We start from the raw sequence: 14,841 nt of genomic DNA, 5'->3' as shown, positions 1-14,841 counted from the left end.
ACTGAATTTTCTATGTGACAGCAACCTGATCAGCACTATTGAAGTACAATGAAAAACCCCTCATTGTGCAGAGAATGGTATTTAACCATCACATGAGAACTCCTTTGCACATACTGCATCTTTCAATGCACAGTGTGCCAAAAGTATCCTAATTCATACATTGTTTCTCATGTCCCATACTGCAAATGCATCAGCTCAGAGGTTTACGAGTGAATGCCTTCTAATTTGCTTCACAACTTGGATGGATTTCGCTCCCCCTCCCCTTAATTTAGCGTCTTTGCAAAATTTCCGTTCATGTTCACACTTGCTCAGGAATGCATGAAAATAGCAGTGTAATGGGTCACTTCATCAAGTGTGTTCTGCAGCAAATTTCACCTGGTTTGTCCACATTTCCCACATCTCTGTTACTGTGTAAACAAAAAAAATTTCTGCAGTTTGTAATACTATAACAGATTTAATTTTTTTTAATTGCAACACCATTTTATTCTCTCATTGTTCTCCTTATCCAAAGTTTTCCAATTACAATGTACAGTTCACACCGGGACTAGTCCTGACCAGACTGTGAAGGACCAGGCTGTTGACATCGCAGTTGCGATGGCTTTCATAGTATTAGAAAAAATGGCAGCAGGCTGGAAGGATTCATCATAATCATCCTCATCAACGACAATGTCCTCCTACTCCTGCTGGTTGTCTTCCTCTGTTTTCAAATAAGACACATCTGTATCTTTGTTTGGAACAGCATGAAGCTGGGGAATGTCATCTTGATTATTGCTAGTGCTACCAATGGTAACAGCTCCCATAGACATGAATTGCTGTTCTCGCTATACAACACTGGCTAGTTGAACACATAGCTTTAAATCACTATTATTGCTCTACGTTGCCCTCGTGAGCCATTATTAGAGGAAACAGAATATGATGGGAAAAAGGAGGTGAATGCTGTGAAATTTATGTGGGTAAATGTTTAGTGAAACAAAATGTTCACTGGTGTCAAGCAATTAAAATATTTATTTGTAGCTGATAGAATAGTCTCAACTAAAACAATCCAATACTGGTCCCAAATTCCTGGGATCAGTAGCCCTTAATGATTGAAAAGCGGTTGTGCTTTACTCAATAAACGCTTGCATGCTATTATATATTTGTTTTCAATATTGCAAGTAGTTAAAGCAATCTATCACATTTCTAAGTTAATGCGATGTATATGTAACCGAGCTCTCCCTCTTACCGCTGTGCCGGGCGGGGGAGGCTGAGGGCTGTCAGTTGGAGCGCTGGAGTTCCGGGGCTCCGCAGCAAATGCAGGTGCAGGGCGCCGCCATGGTTGTTTCCTCGCGCATGGTGATCATTCGCATGCGCAATAGAGTTAGTGCGGCGGCCATTACCAGGCTCCGCACGGGACTACATCTCCCAGCAGCCCCAGGGGTTGCTAACAGATGGGGCAGCAGCAGCCAATAGGATGCAAGGATGCACGAAGAGCAGAGAGAGGAGATTGGCACGAAGCAGAGCCGCGCGCCAGTTGGAGTAGGGACAGCAAGAGGTGAGGATGTGTTCAGGGTGCCAGTGGCCCCTGAACTAAGCCAGATATCCCCCTAGATCCCAGCTAGGCCCCAACTCACCTCAGCTTGTGGGTGCTGCAGGGAGTAGTTTAGTATTACTAATTAGTATTAGTACACCAGTGACGGACGCCACGCAGTGTGCGTGGCCTGCGGTCTGGGACCAGATCACAGGCAACCATAGACATTAAGGGACACCCTCCAGCAAGAACTCCTCAAGAGGTGGACACCTGCGGACAGGAGAGGATCCGGTAGATCACGTCGTGGGATCAGGTTGCGGTTCTGCGGATCCACTATCTCAAGTCGGCCGGGTCTGGCCTAAGATCAGGAAGGTACCCAACACACACAGGGGGTAGTGCTACTCCAAACACTTTGGGTGGGCTTTACTCTGTGGACACCGAGGTGGTAAGGTGCCCAGGGCACCCTCAGTACTTTGGGGGTTCCACTGGGGTGGGGTTTATATATATATATATATATAGCATTGTGGGGCCTGTATTATTATTGTGGTATATTGTTATATGTTCAGTAAATATACGTTCGTTATACCCATGTGTGTGTATCCTTATCCACGGAATATATTGGGTCCTGTGATGGGTTATCCAGCTGCACTAGGATCCCTCCAGGTGGAGGCGCTGTAACCAGGCTTCCAGTGGCGGAGGATCAGGCCTCTTGTAGGCCAGACAGGTTCTCAGCACACGTAGTTCCCATAGTCATGGGAAAGGGGGCTACATACAGTATATATTGTCTCTGGACTGCCTACCCCAACCTTCAGGGTATCTGGTGCCCCATTGCTTTACACTCAGTGTCACATTAATCAATGTTTTATTACCCAGAGTGTATCTCCCCTCCTTCCTATGCATAGTACACTTTAAGAGCACCTTATTTCACCAAACTACATACAGTATAACTTGTGCTAATTTCTCAGATACCTATTCACAATGCTCTCTCCCTCAGCTTTAGTGAATGCATGTATCACTCACTATATTTTTGATTGGTAAATAATAATACTACTGTAGTTACAGTGTAAGCACATTCACATGTCTCAGACAGGTCCACAAACCTGCCTTTGCCCTTTATCTCTGAGCATACAATGCTTCCACTGCAGCCAGGGATTCTGGGTAATGTCATGGAAATTTTGATACATCTCATTAGACTCCTCCCTAATGCCTCTTATTGCCACTTCCCGAATCGCCATGGAATGCACATGGCACTATCCGTTGACAAAGGATCTTGGAACATTGATGCCATTTGCATGAATTTTGCTCCAAATTTGCCTTGGGACTTTCTCCTCTATATTCATGAATTGGCATCTTTAATGCAGTATTTAGGGTGAAGTACACAGTATATTGCAGAGTTTGCATGTGCAAGTCAAGCAACAATAATCTGAAGTTGAAAATAGCACATTTTCATACATACCTCTTCATACACCTACAGCCAGAGAATTATCTGATAACATTAAATGAAAAAGAGAGAAGCATACCCCATATAATTATTCGTTTGCATATTCATCTCTCTTATTAGGTGTACTTGAATCAAACATACAGAAAATAAATTCTGGTGGCTCTAGAAAGTATGTCCAGATATCAAGGTATTAACGACAAAGAACAAAACCTGTCTGGTTGGTCCAGGTGTGCCTCAGATGACCATAGAGAGGTTCTCAGGACATGTAAAATTAAGCACATAGAGAATTCATAGTGTATACTGCTTACCAAGTACAAATACTGGTGGGACAAAACTCTATATATCTAAAGAAATAGCTGTCTTTGACATGACATATACACTGAGAAAAAAAATATATGTAGTATACCATTTTTTTTTAAATGAAAAATTTATCATGTAATATACCAACCTGTCATCATTCGATTTGCTTGGTGAGCTTGCCGTCATATTTGAATTCTCGATGCCAAATAATATCAATAGTAATGCATAAGCTCAGGTGTCAAAAAGTAATTCACTTATGTGTGTTACACATCCAACATAATTCCCATTGTTCTTTTTTGCTAAGCAATCATACTCAAATATAAAACATTACCAGTTTGATCATTCTTCATTTAAAGTCATTTCTCTTCCTTGAAATCCTTGCACCAGCCTTCACTGTATGACAAAATGTATTTGCATGTTTGAAAATATGTTTCTGCCAATGCACTCATTTATACCTAGATTTACTAAATTGATTTACTATGTAGATTTCACAAAAAAAATATTGTGATAAATTGACTACAGTGTTTACTAAGCCTAAAACCTGGCTGGCAACTATGGAGTATTTACTCTAAATGCCGTTTTCTCCTATTTGGCAGCTTTACCGTATTATTGGATGTAATGTATTCCAATATATTGTAATGTATTCAAATGGCCTGGTAATAAGAAGAATTTATATTTCTCACTGTACTTTTATACATGCTGTCTGCTTGAGGTAAATGATATGTGCTACTATGGCAAGTGGTTTAAAATGCCATTACAACATTGCATATATTTTTTTTTTACGATGTTACAGTTGCTTAGTATATCTGGCTTCCCAAGCATGGTGGCTTCAGACTCGGAAGTCTTCATCACTGGGTTGCAGATATTCAAGTTTTTAACAAATCAATGCTATGTGATTATGTGCGTTGAAAAATAGATTAATAAAAAATAGCTGCTGATATTAACTATGATAACATCAGTTTGAAGGTGTGATGTTACTTGTCTTGGCTCAGAGGGGGATTCACTATAACAATAGCCACATAAACTTTACCCCAAATGAAATATTTATTGGTGGAAGACAATATGTTAACAGGGCTGGCTTGGTGGCGATGCCATCAGTGTGACATCACCGAGCCCCATGGTTACACAGGTCCAGTGCTCTTCCCCACAACAATTAAACTGATTGCCGGGGGAGAGCGTGGGGCCTTTGTAACTCTCTTACCTTCTCCTTTGCGATGTTTTACTGCAGTGTCCCTCATCATGGCGCCGCAGCGTCAAATGGCATCGCATTGCCATGATGAGGGACACTACAGGAAAACATGGAGAAGGTTAGAGGGTCTACACCAGTTCCCTGCACCGTACCCCGCAATATTACCAGCTGGCCCTGTCACTACCCATAGTATTGTACTAAATTGAAATTCTTCTGGTCCTACAGATTTAGAAAATGTCTAGACCTGAAAAGAGCCTTGTAAGACAGTTTGGGCACAAACGTGGATTCATTGATTGCTGTTCCTCTGTGTGTTTGTAATCAAAACAAATATTTGATTCCCAACTTATTGGCAAATTATATACAGGTCATTTCTTCAACGTTTTTGATCATCTTTTTGGGGTTTGAGTAAGAACCATTGCACTGTATGAGAAAGTATATCATTGTAAATACTTTAGGGCTCAATAAAGGAGAAAATCTTGTAAAATAAAGGATTAAAATGCTGGAAAATGTCAGCAAGAGACTGAGATTCCAAACATGGTTACTTTGGCCAGATGAACCAGGGGTGGCCAACCCATGGCCCAGTCGGTAGACTTCCTTCCCACAATGAATCTATGCAGGCAGTGGAGAAGGAAATCCCTTCCTCTCTGCCCAGCATGCTTAGGGGGGCAGGGCTTCATTAAGGCTGCGGCCAGGCAGGGAGCGAGCCCTCAAGCGCCGTGACATCATGCGCTCTGCTTGGCCGTGTTTTTCCTGGCCAGCAAGTTGCATGCATGAGGGGATATGTCGGGGGGCGTGGCCATGACATTACAGAGCTGGTTTGACCTCATTGGGGGAACCGTTCACATGACGCGCCAGCGAGCGTCATAGACAAATATACTTGCCTGAGCGCTGTGCACTCACGGGCATGCGCAGGCGCTCGCTCATGCTGGCCACACACATTGCAGGAATGTGTTTCATCACAGCGAGTGCGAACGCACGCGCCCATTCAGCATCACCCTGGCTGCAGCCTACGGGGGCAGAGCAGAGGAGAACTGGGCGGTAGCATGTGCCAAAGAGTGGGACCGACTGAAAAAGGTGAGAGGGAAGGACCAGCTGAGGAGTAGAGTGAAAGGACGACATGCTGGGAGTGGGGGTGGGGGTGCAGAGAGAGAAAGACATGCTGGGGGGTGGGGAAGAGAAAATTGAGAGGTGGGGGAGGAGATTGAGTGGGAGGGATTGAGTGAGGGGAGGGGGATTAATTGAGGGTAGGGCGGAAGAGTGAAGGGGAAGAGGGCGAGAGCGGGGCAGAGTGAGACAGAGGGGAAGTGAGAGGGAGACAGTGAGTGGGAGAAGAAAAATACATGGGGGGAAGGGGAATGTGAAAAGGGGAGAGATACAGAGTACAGGGGAGAGAAATAGAAAGAAGGGGATAAGAGCAAAGAGGTGGGGGTGTAAGAGAGAGATGGGGGCAAAGCGGTCGGTGCCCTGTCCAACCCACACAATCTGCTGTCCCCCCCCCCCATCCCCTACACTTCTACACCCCACCTACAGCAGCAGTGGTGAGGGTGCTGTGCCCATGTATTGTCCTGTCTGGAAAAAGGTTGCTCACCCCTGAACTAAGAGATCTTCTAACAAATGATTATGAATGCACACTTTGCTGTCAAAGTTTAATATGGCTCTGTTGGCCCAAGAAAGTGCAAATGATTCCCTATCTGCAAACACAGACTTTCTTGTTGCTTTCAGTACACCTGTCAGATAAACAAATCTGCAGCTCACAAGCATATTTTACTCCAGTGTTATCATAGAAAATTTTACTTAATTATATGCAAGGGCATGAATTGAAAACATCCAATTTTGATGTAACTTTAATTTACGAGACCTTAAAATGTGCTTTGCTGCCGCTTTTTTATTACCATACTTGTGATTGATATTGGCAATCTCATTTGCTATTTTTTTTCAAAATAAGTTTCCATTTGACTAAATTAGTCCTAATGTGCCTAGTATTATTTTGCTAGACAGACTTTTGCTTTTTGCTTTTTGCTTTCCTAATGAGTAGAAAAGGTGGTATTGCGTATATGGAAATTCATATAATTTGACCTTCGTGATACATAATAATCCTTATTTCCTTTACCTCTAAAACACGACAAAAGAAACCGTAGCAGAAAAAAAAAAAGAAAAAAAAAATCTAATTGGGTGGTTATGTAATACCATTCATTTGACCAACAATGTATTATTAAGACAAGGGCACATTCAAATTGGTTTTTGGAGAATTTCATTTCAGAGCTAGAAATGTAGAGATACTACCCAGCAATAGCTTTCTATCTGCAGTGTTACGTAAATGAGATCTTTGAATATCTGCAGAAACTTGTTCCATTTCACTTATCTGTGGGTGGAATACACTCAGTTCTAATATATTCAGAAACTGACACATTGTCTCTGTAGGCAGATCTCTTGTACTTTTATTTCCTGAATATGACTGCTATTATTTTCTCATCACTGTTCTGGTTTGTCCATTGCGACCCACAATTACAGCGGTGTCTTACCTTGGGCTGGCTAGAGGTCTGTTTGCCTACACAGTTGCTTCCTATCAGCAGTGGTCTCCTTAATCTGTAGGTCACAGTTTGTTGCCATTCATTCTCTTGAACAATGAATGTTTCAAGACTGAGTTTTTATTTTCATCTGTGGAGTGAGGAAATAATAAGAAAAAACATGTTTCCAACTACATTTAATTGTGCAATGTTGATTTTTTTTCTTCTCAAGTGTTTGTCTGTGCAATCATACTTTATATAACTACTAAAGATGTCTAATGTTTCTTTATTCAATTTACAATCAGGAATAAGAGCAGGGGCCAGTGCTAAAGCTTCTAATCTTGCAAAATCCATCAACATTTGATGAGTATAAATATATAAAAATGAATATATTTTAGTTGCATATACGTTTATATTCAACAGTACACAACTATTTTTCATTTAATGTAACAATCTGATTAATTCCCTAAATATTTTCTCATTGTCCGTTGTTAATGACCATTCAAGCATTTGACCATTAATGAATGCTAATAGTTATCAAATTAAATGTAAATGTCCACAACAAATTATGAACCTGCAGAGATCACACCCAATATTCTTTTAATGCAGAAGGCTAAAAGTACAGTATTATCTTTCTTATTAATAGGTACAGAAAAGGAATGTAGGAAAGATTCACCAAGCTCCAATGTGAGGTATTATATAGATTCGCACTGTGGTCCACCCTTAATTGTCCTTGACTTCAATGGCAGTTAACATCATATTGGGGACCAAGTCTCCCCCAAAGTCCACCTGGTTTGAAGTGAAACAGAGTAATGCTAATGCATTTGTGTTTATTTGGATATTTTGATAGCCAAACCCCAAGAAAGAAACGGGCACACACTATTTCCTTGTTTCTAGAACAATCCTTCTAGATTGTTAGCTCCTTGGTGGCAGGGACCTCCTTTCTATTGTCTCAGTTTGTCTTAACATATATGTACTCTTTTGGGATACACTGTTTTCGTCTTCCTCTCACATTGTACTATGCTGTGGAATATGTTGGTTCCATACAAATAAAATATTTTATATATACAGTTGTGTGAAAAAGAAAGTACACACTCTGCTAAAATCGTAATATGTGAGTTGGTATGAGTTGTTTGTGCTGATATGCTGTGTTTGGTTTTCGCCAAACACGGCGCTGTGCTTTATGGCCAAACATCTCCACTTTGGTCTCGTCTGTCCAAAGGACATTGTTCCAGAAGTCTTATGGTTTGTTCAGATGCAACTTTGCAAACCTAAGCCGTGCTGCCATGTTCTTTTTAGTGAGAAGAGGCTTTCTCCTGGCAACCCTTCCAAACAAACCATACTTGTTCAGTCTTTTTCTAATTGTACTGTCATGAACTTTAACATTTAACTTGCTAACTGAGGCCTTTAGAGTCTGAGATGTAAATCTTGTTTTTTTTTTGCAATTTCTCTGAGCATTGCACGGGCTGACCTTGGGGTGAATTTGCTGGGACGTCCACTCCTGGGAAGATTGGCAATTGTCTTGAATGTTTTCCACTTTTGAATAATCTTTCTCACTGTAGAATGATGGACTTTAAATTGTTTCGAAATGGCCTTATAACCCTTCCCAGATTGATGGGCAGCAACAATTGCTTCTCTAAGATCATTACTGAAGTCTTTCCTCCTTGGCATTATGTTAACACACATCTGAATGCTCCAGACCAGCAAACTGCTAAAACTTTGGATTTTATAGAGGTGGTCACACTTGCTGATGATCAATTATTCAAGGGTATTTGATTAGCAGCACCTGTCTGCTACTTAGCAACTTAATTCCTATGGAAGCAGTAAGGGTGTACTTAGTTTTTCACAGATGGCTTCTCAATTTGGGCTTTATTTTTGTTAAATAAATCATGACACGGTGTAATATGTCATGTGTTGTTGTTCATCTGAGGTTGTATTTACCTAATTTTTAGACCTGCTAAGGAACAGATGATTATTATTAAGTCCTTATAATGTATGTAAAACCATAGAATTCAAAGAGGGTGTACTTTTTTTTCACACAACTATATATATATATATATATATATATATATATATATATACACACATATATACACACACACACACACACACACACACACACACACACACACACACACACACACACACACACACACACACACACACACACACACACACACACACACACACATACACACACACAACCCCACGCATGCATATAACCCTCATATTTAAGTTGTCATCTTAAACAAGCCATATTTTATATATTTAAAAATGCCTGTATTATATTAATAGCATTTCAATATTTTTGACAACTGAGCTTAAATGTCATATTTTGTTCATACCAACGTCAGGGAAAATTTAGTTGCAACGTTTGAATATTTTTTTTGCTTCTCAGCGTATATATTCATTCTGACAGCATGTGTAAGTTAAAAAGAAAAGGTAAATGTGCTTAATAACATTTAAAATTGGCTAATTGGAACAATACTGACCAAGTCAACTCAAATTGTTCTTGCGTACACGTAAGATGAAATTCAAAGCCATAATTACTAAGTGGTGCTACGTTCTAAGATTTCTTACTGACCACGCAAGTTATGTTAGTTATAATAATACTATTAAAATACTGGTTATCCTGTGGTCCAATATAAGAGATTGGCTGGTGGAGATGTTGGGGTCAGGATAGCCTTAGACCCAGTGGTGTTTCTCCTAGCCAAACCAATCGTACCACTGAACCCTCACCAAAGCAAACTCAGCTCCTACATTCTCACAGCCAACAGATACTCAATATCTGCGGCTTCGAAAAATATACAAGCCCCTTCCACGAACACAATAAAAAAAGGAAAACGAGGTCATGACGATAGATAGACTGACAGCATGACACACAACAAAGTCACACTACAAAATATGGGACCCATGACTTACATATAGATAGGATAGTACTGTATCTAAAAATAAGATGTAGAGGATTGGACCCGACGTGAAGGCAAGATCTGGAAAGGACCAGAGTTAGGAGATCTCCTGACCCTACACAACAAAGAGAGGATTTCTATTTTTATATAGTTGGCTGAATCGAAAGACGATAGCGAGACGACCCCCCCCCCCATCCCCGCTCCCTTCCTTGGATGTCTTTCCCCTTGTTATTTTTTTATGAACTTTCAACAGGCTGATTATGCCACAGTGGGGTTACCCCGGCCGTGGAGATGGCGAGCTGGAGAGGAGAAGGTGGTCTTTATTTCTAACCCCTCCCCATATTTGTGTATTTTTATATGTCCTATTATTTGAGTATACAATGTTATAATTATTTGATTTTCCCCTGTCACACTTTATTCTGTACCCCTAATTTGAAAAGTTCAATGAAAAATGTGTGATAAAAAAAAAGAGTTATAATTTCCAAGGCCACCAACAGAAAGCTTTGGGTCCAGGACCAATTTAAGGAGCTGCCCCCCAATGTCGCACCCATTGTGTATGTGCCTGGGGTAAGAAGGAGGGGAAGTCACCAGCCAGCCACAGCAGCTACCAGCCATCGAGCAAGGCAGTGGGTCAACTGAGGAGACCACCCAGGAGACAACCACTTCAGCCCAGTAGCACAGTTGAGATTGGCGAGCTAACACCATCACCCCCCTCCATTCACCTGGTAAACATCAGACGGAGAAGATCCTTGGCTTATGCGGGAGAAGATAAGTGTTTTTACCATTACCATTGGCACATCGGCAGCAGTCACAGACACAGCAGGCAAAGTCTTTGTTTTTATTATTTTCTTTCATTGTTATACTGTGTGTAACAGGGCATATCCCTGTTTAAAGAAACTTGCCTCTGATCCAGCAGTGTGCTGGTTAATTGCATACCAGCAATTAACCAACTCCATCTGGCTGATTAGAGCTCTCTCAGAAATAGCCTGTTCTGAGACAGGAAGGGGGATTTTTCCTTAATCTCACAATTGGGGCTGACCCAGGAAGGACAGATGTCTTGAGCTGCAAAGAGACTGCAGGCTGATAGCAAGAGAAGGGGACCAGCACGCTATACCTGGACAGACATTTCCTTAGCACACAAACGTGCTGACCCAGGAGAGCAGAGAGGCATCCCTACAGCTACAATATACTTACGTCCGAAGGGAGTGCTGGCATCCCCTCCAGTTTTCTGCCGTTTAAAGCACCGGGTCACATGGACCAATAGGAAGCCACTCCAGATGATGTCACAGTTTGTTATTGGCCCACAGGGCTCGGGAGCTTTGAAAAATGGCCATATAGTGAACCCTGGAGTTCCTACTGACACCCACTATGGAGGTAAGTAGATCCCAAAGAAGGGGGTCCCCAGAGCTGAATTTAATGGGGTTCAGCTCCATAGACCACTGCTTCAATCCTGTATTGAACAAAATGAAAAGAATCGGCTTGGATTGCCTCTTTAATGAAACAGAGTTAATAAATAAATTCAACATCACTTATCGCATGAAGTGTAGTGTAGATTCATACTCTCAGTGGTCTACACATGTCAAGTATAAATACTTCAGCTTGTTTCTGAAACCGCACTATGCAGTGTCATAATATTATGTTTGGTTCAGACAAGCAAACAAGCACACGGAAGTTTTCATTTAGCACATTTTGTCCAAGAGGCTTCCTTGAGATGCATAGAGGAGATTCATTGAACCATAAGTAATTGTTTCTGTGAAAATAAAACATGATACCCATGTTGCAGCATCCCCTCTGCTTTCACAGTACTTCAAATGACAAATGAAAGCCTGTTGCTATGCATGATATCTTGGCCATTTATTGAAAATGTTATTAGTGATATAATGTAAAGGGGTCAAATTCTTAATCATGATTTGAAAGGAAAGCTAATTGTGCTACTTACTCAGATCCCAGCTTGTAACATTTCCTTGAAAATAATAATATGAACTGTCTGCTCATGAAGAACAAAATGTAAAACAAATGTAAATTAGTTGCAAGATCACAGGTCCTAACAGTGCTAAATGAATGACCAGCAGTAATAAAGAATAAAAAACAAGGGGAACATTTTTAGTAGTGCCTGCACTCTCCAGTTGTATATCCCCTCAAATATCCCTCCAAATAAATTAGGGAGAGATGTGTGTGCTGAAAAAGGAGCACACTTGAAGTACCCTGGGAGATATGCTAATGATATGCAAAGTATATTTAAAGTAGTCCTAAAAGGCTTTCCATAACAACTATACTATGTTTAGAGATGGGCACATTTCTTTGTCGGATTTGGATTCACCGCAGATCGGTCGGTTCCTTTGGTCCACGGATTTCAGTGGATCAGTCTCAACAATGGCAATTGGCAGTTTACGGATTTTTTTTTTTAACACTAAAAATTGTTAATTCCGGATTGCCGGAATCTGTGAACGGATTGTTAAAATCCACCAGCGGATTGTATCCAATGGCAGTTTTGGATTCACCTGCGCAGATTGAAACGGTTATAATCCGTCGGCAGATTTTACACGCCGGAATAGATTTTGAATGGCAAATTCATAAAAATTCTGGAAATAGATTTCGACTGATTCGGTCATTTCTAACTGTGTTGACAAGTACAGTATAGGACAACGCAGGATTCCAGAACAAATTTACTGTTTCTAATAATATGCTTTGATTTTCTAAATGCCAAATTATCTAAAAAGTAAATAGATTTTTGGGGGTATTTTAATATGCGTGGGCAGACCGCATTCAAAGAAAATGGGATAAATGATCACATTTATTCAGTGCATGTATATTGTATAAAACAAAAGATATCATGTTCAGATTATCTGACGGAAAATTTAAAAACCGATACATCAATTTTAAATGAATGCTTTATATAATTAATGACTTATTGGGAATTAATTTTCAGATAAAGAATTACAGGGATTTTAGAACGTTAAAAACCAAAAACATTTAACGCTCTGCACATTTTCCACACATTGTTGCATGAGTCATCTTTCGTTATTCTCAGCATATCGGGTGGCTACACCATTACATCTTTCCAGCCACAAAAAGAGTAATCAATTTCATGGGTGTCACTAGACAGCCAATAATAGTAAGAGTCTTATTTAACTTGCTCATCTGACATATCTGAGCCCCAACCGTGGGAGTCGTTTGCAACAAAAGGCTTACGTGTGTGTGTGTGTGTGTGTGTGTGTGTGTGTGTGTGTGTGTGTGTGTGTGTGTGTGTGTGTGTGTGTGTGTGTGTGTGTGTGTGTGTGTGTGTGTGTGTGTGTGTGTGTGTGTGTGTGTGTGTGTGTGTGTGTATATATATATATATATATATGTGTGTGTGCCTGACCTCTACGCGCTTAATATAAAATATAATGGGTCAGAACAAAGCATATGCATTTCTTTTCTCAGTGCATTTTATCTGATCACTGTCCTGTTAGTGCATTTATTGTACTGTGGGACTAAGATGCTATTATTAGGTGACTATAACTGAGATTAAGTAACTGTATTACATTTCCTAAGAATACAAACAGAGCTTTATATGCCTTTTGCAAAGAGGACATTTTGGCATACAACTAGGCTCATTTCAATATTACTACGGGGTGGAAGGCATTAATGGAAAAGACTGAAACCTGAGCCTACAGTACCTACTACTTTCTTTCACACGCCTTCCCATGACCCTACTTACTGTAGCTCAATTCTAAGCTCTAAAACCTCACAAGATAAAAGTGCCTCGTTATATCTATACATCAGTCACAGACAGCTGCCCAAATCAATGTAGAAAACACGCAAATGTGAACTTGAAGCAAACATTGCAGAAAAAAATGTAAACAGCAAAATACTATATGTTATTAGTGCTATGGTCCTTTCACCCCAAATCTATTTGGCACTTTTGTATACCCAAATTTATGTTTGTTTCCTTTTCGGGATGAAGAGGAACTATAAGTAAGTGTCTATCTTCATTTCATTTCTACCTCCCCTCCCCCTCCCCCTACCCCACCCCACTGCCAAATTTAGCTCACTCAAGGTAACAGCCCAGACATCCAGACATTAGTAATGCAGTAATTGGAGCAGTATTAGAAACACAAATATTATATAGTGGTTATAGAAAAGTAGCAACATATTCAATTTAGATCGACGAGGGACACATTAATTGTTTTCAAGCAGTGCATCAAAAATAGTCTAAAACATTTAAAAAATAAAAATTACACCAGTATTTATTGAAAACTCATACACTTCCTTGGATGAGAATTTAAACCTCACCAACCACTGTACAGGAGATTATCCTTTTAAAATAGCAAATTAATAAAATTAAAATTAATAAAATTAAAAGAGGAATGTTCACAGGTACAGGAGGGGCCACAGGCAGAAGAGTGTTCACAGGTGCAGGAGGGGTCACAGTCAGAGGAGTGTTCACAGGTACAGGAGGGGCCACAGGCAGAAGAGTGTTCACAGGTGCAGGAGGGGCCACAGGCAGAAGAGTGTTCACAGGTGCAGGAGGGGTCACAGGCAGAAGAGTGTTCACAGGTGCAGGAGGGGCCACAGGCAGAGGAGTGTTCACAGGTGCAGGAGGGGTCACAGGCAGAACAGCAGCTCCAGATATTTAATCAGAAAGGTGGACTGGTGTAGTAAGTGGATCAGCAGATATTGAGGCTCAAGACCTTGCCATAAGTCTGTGACATATAAAACTAATGTCTCTTCTTCCTCAACAGACATAGAGCTGCCACCCGTAGAGGAAGGTGGTGGTGCTGCAGCTTGTCCGTGAGATGAAGAGGTAAAAATATATATATATATAATGAGTGCAATAAAATCTATTCCGTTATGTGAAAATACATGTGAAAAATGTATTCAATGTACTGTATGAACAGTCAAAATACCAATGCTTTAACATTATTAACACTATACTACATGACTTATGGGTTTTGCTCTCTCAGCCATACCCATATTTCAGGCTCTGGATGTAACTCACAAACCCA

General features: G+C 40.6%; 1 long non-coding RNA gene across 1 annotated transcript in view; it reads left to right on the top strand.

Moving 5' to 3' along the window:
• LOC142467703 (uncharacterized) overlaps positions 1–14,639 on the top strand; it is a 50,629-nt gene extending 35,990 nt beyond the window's left edge. The window contains exon 3 of the long non-coding RNA XR_012788483.1: positions 14,578–14,639. This is a non-coding gene — a long non-coding RNA (uncharacterized LOC142467703). The remainder of the gene's footprint in view (positions 1–14,577) is intronic.
• The last annotated feature ends 202 nt before the right edge of the window (positions 14,640–14,841 follow it).

The sequence above is a fragment of the Ascaphus truei genome, chromosome 16 (assembly GCF_040206685.1).
Source record: "Ascaphus truei isolate aAscTru1 chromosome 16, aAscTru1.hap1, whole genome shotgun sequence".
NCBI lineage: Eukaryota > Metazoa > Chordata > Amphibia > Anura > Ascaphidae > Ascaphus > Ascaphus truei.
This window is presented reverse-complemented; position numbering and strand designations above follow the sequence as displayed.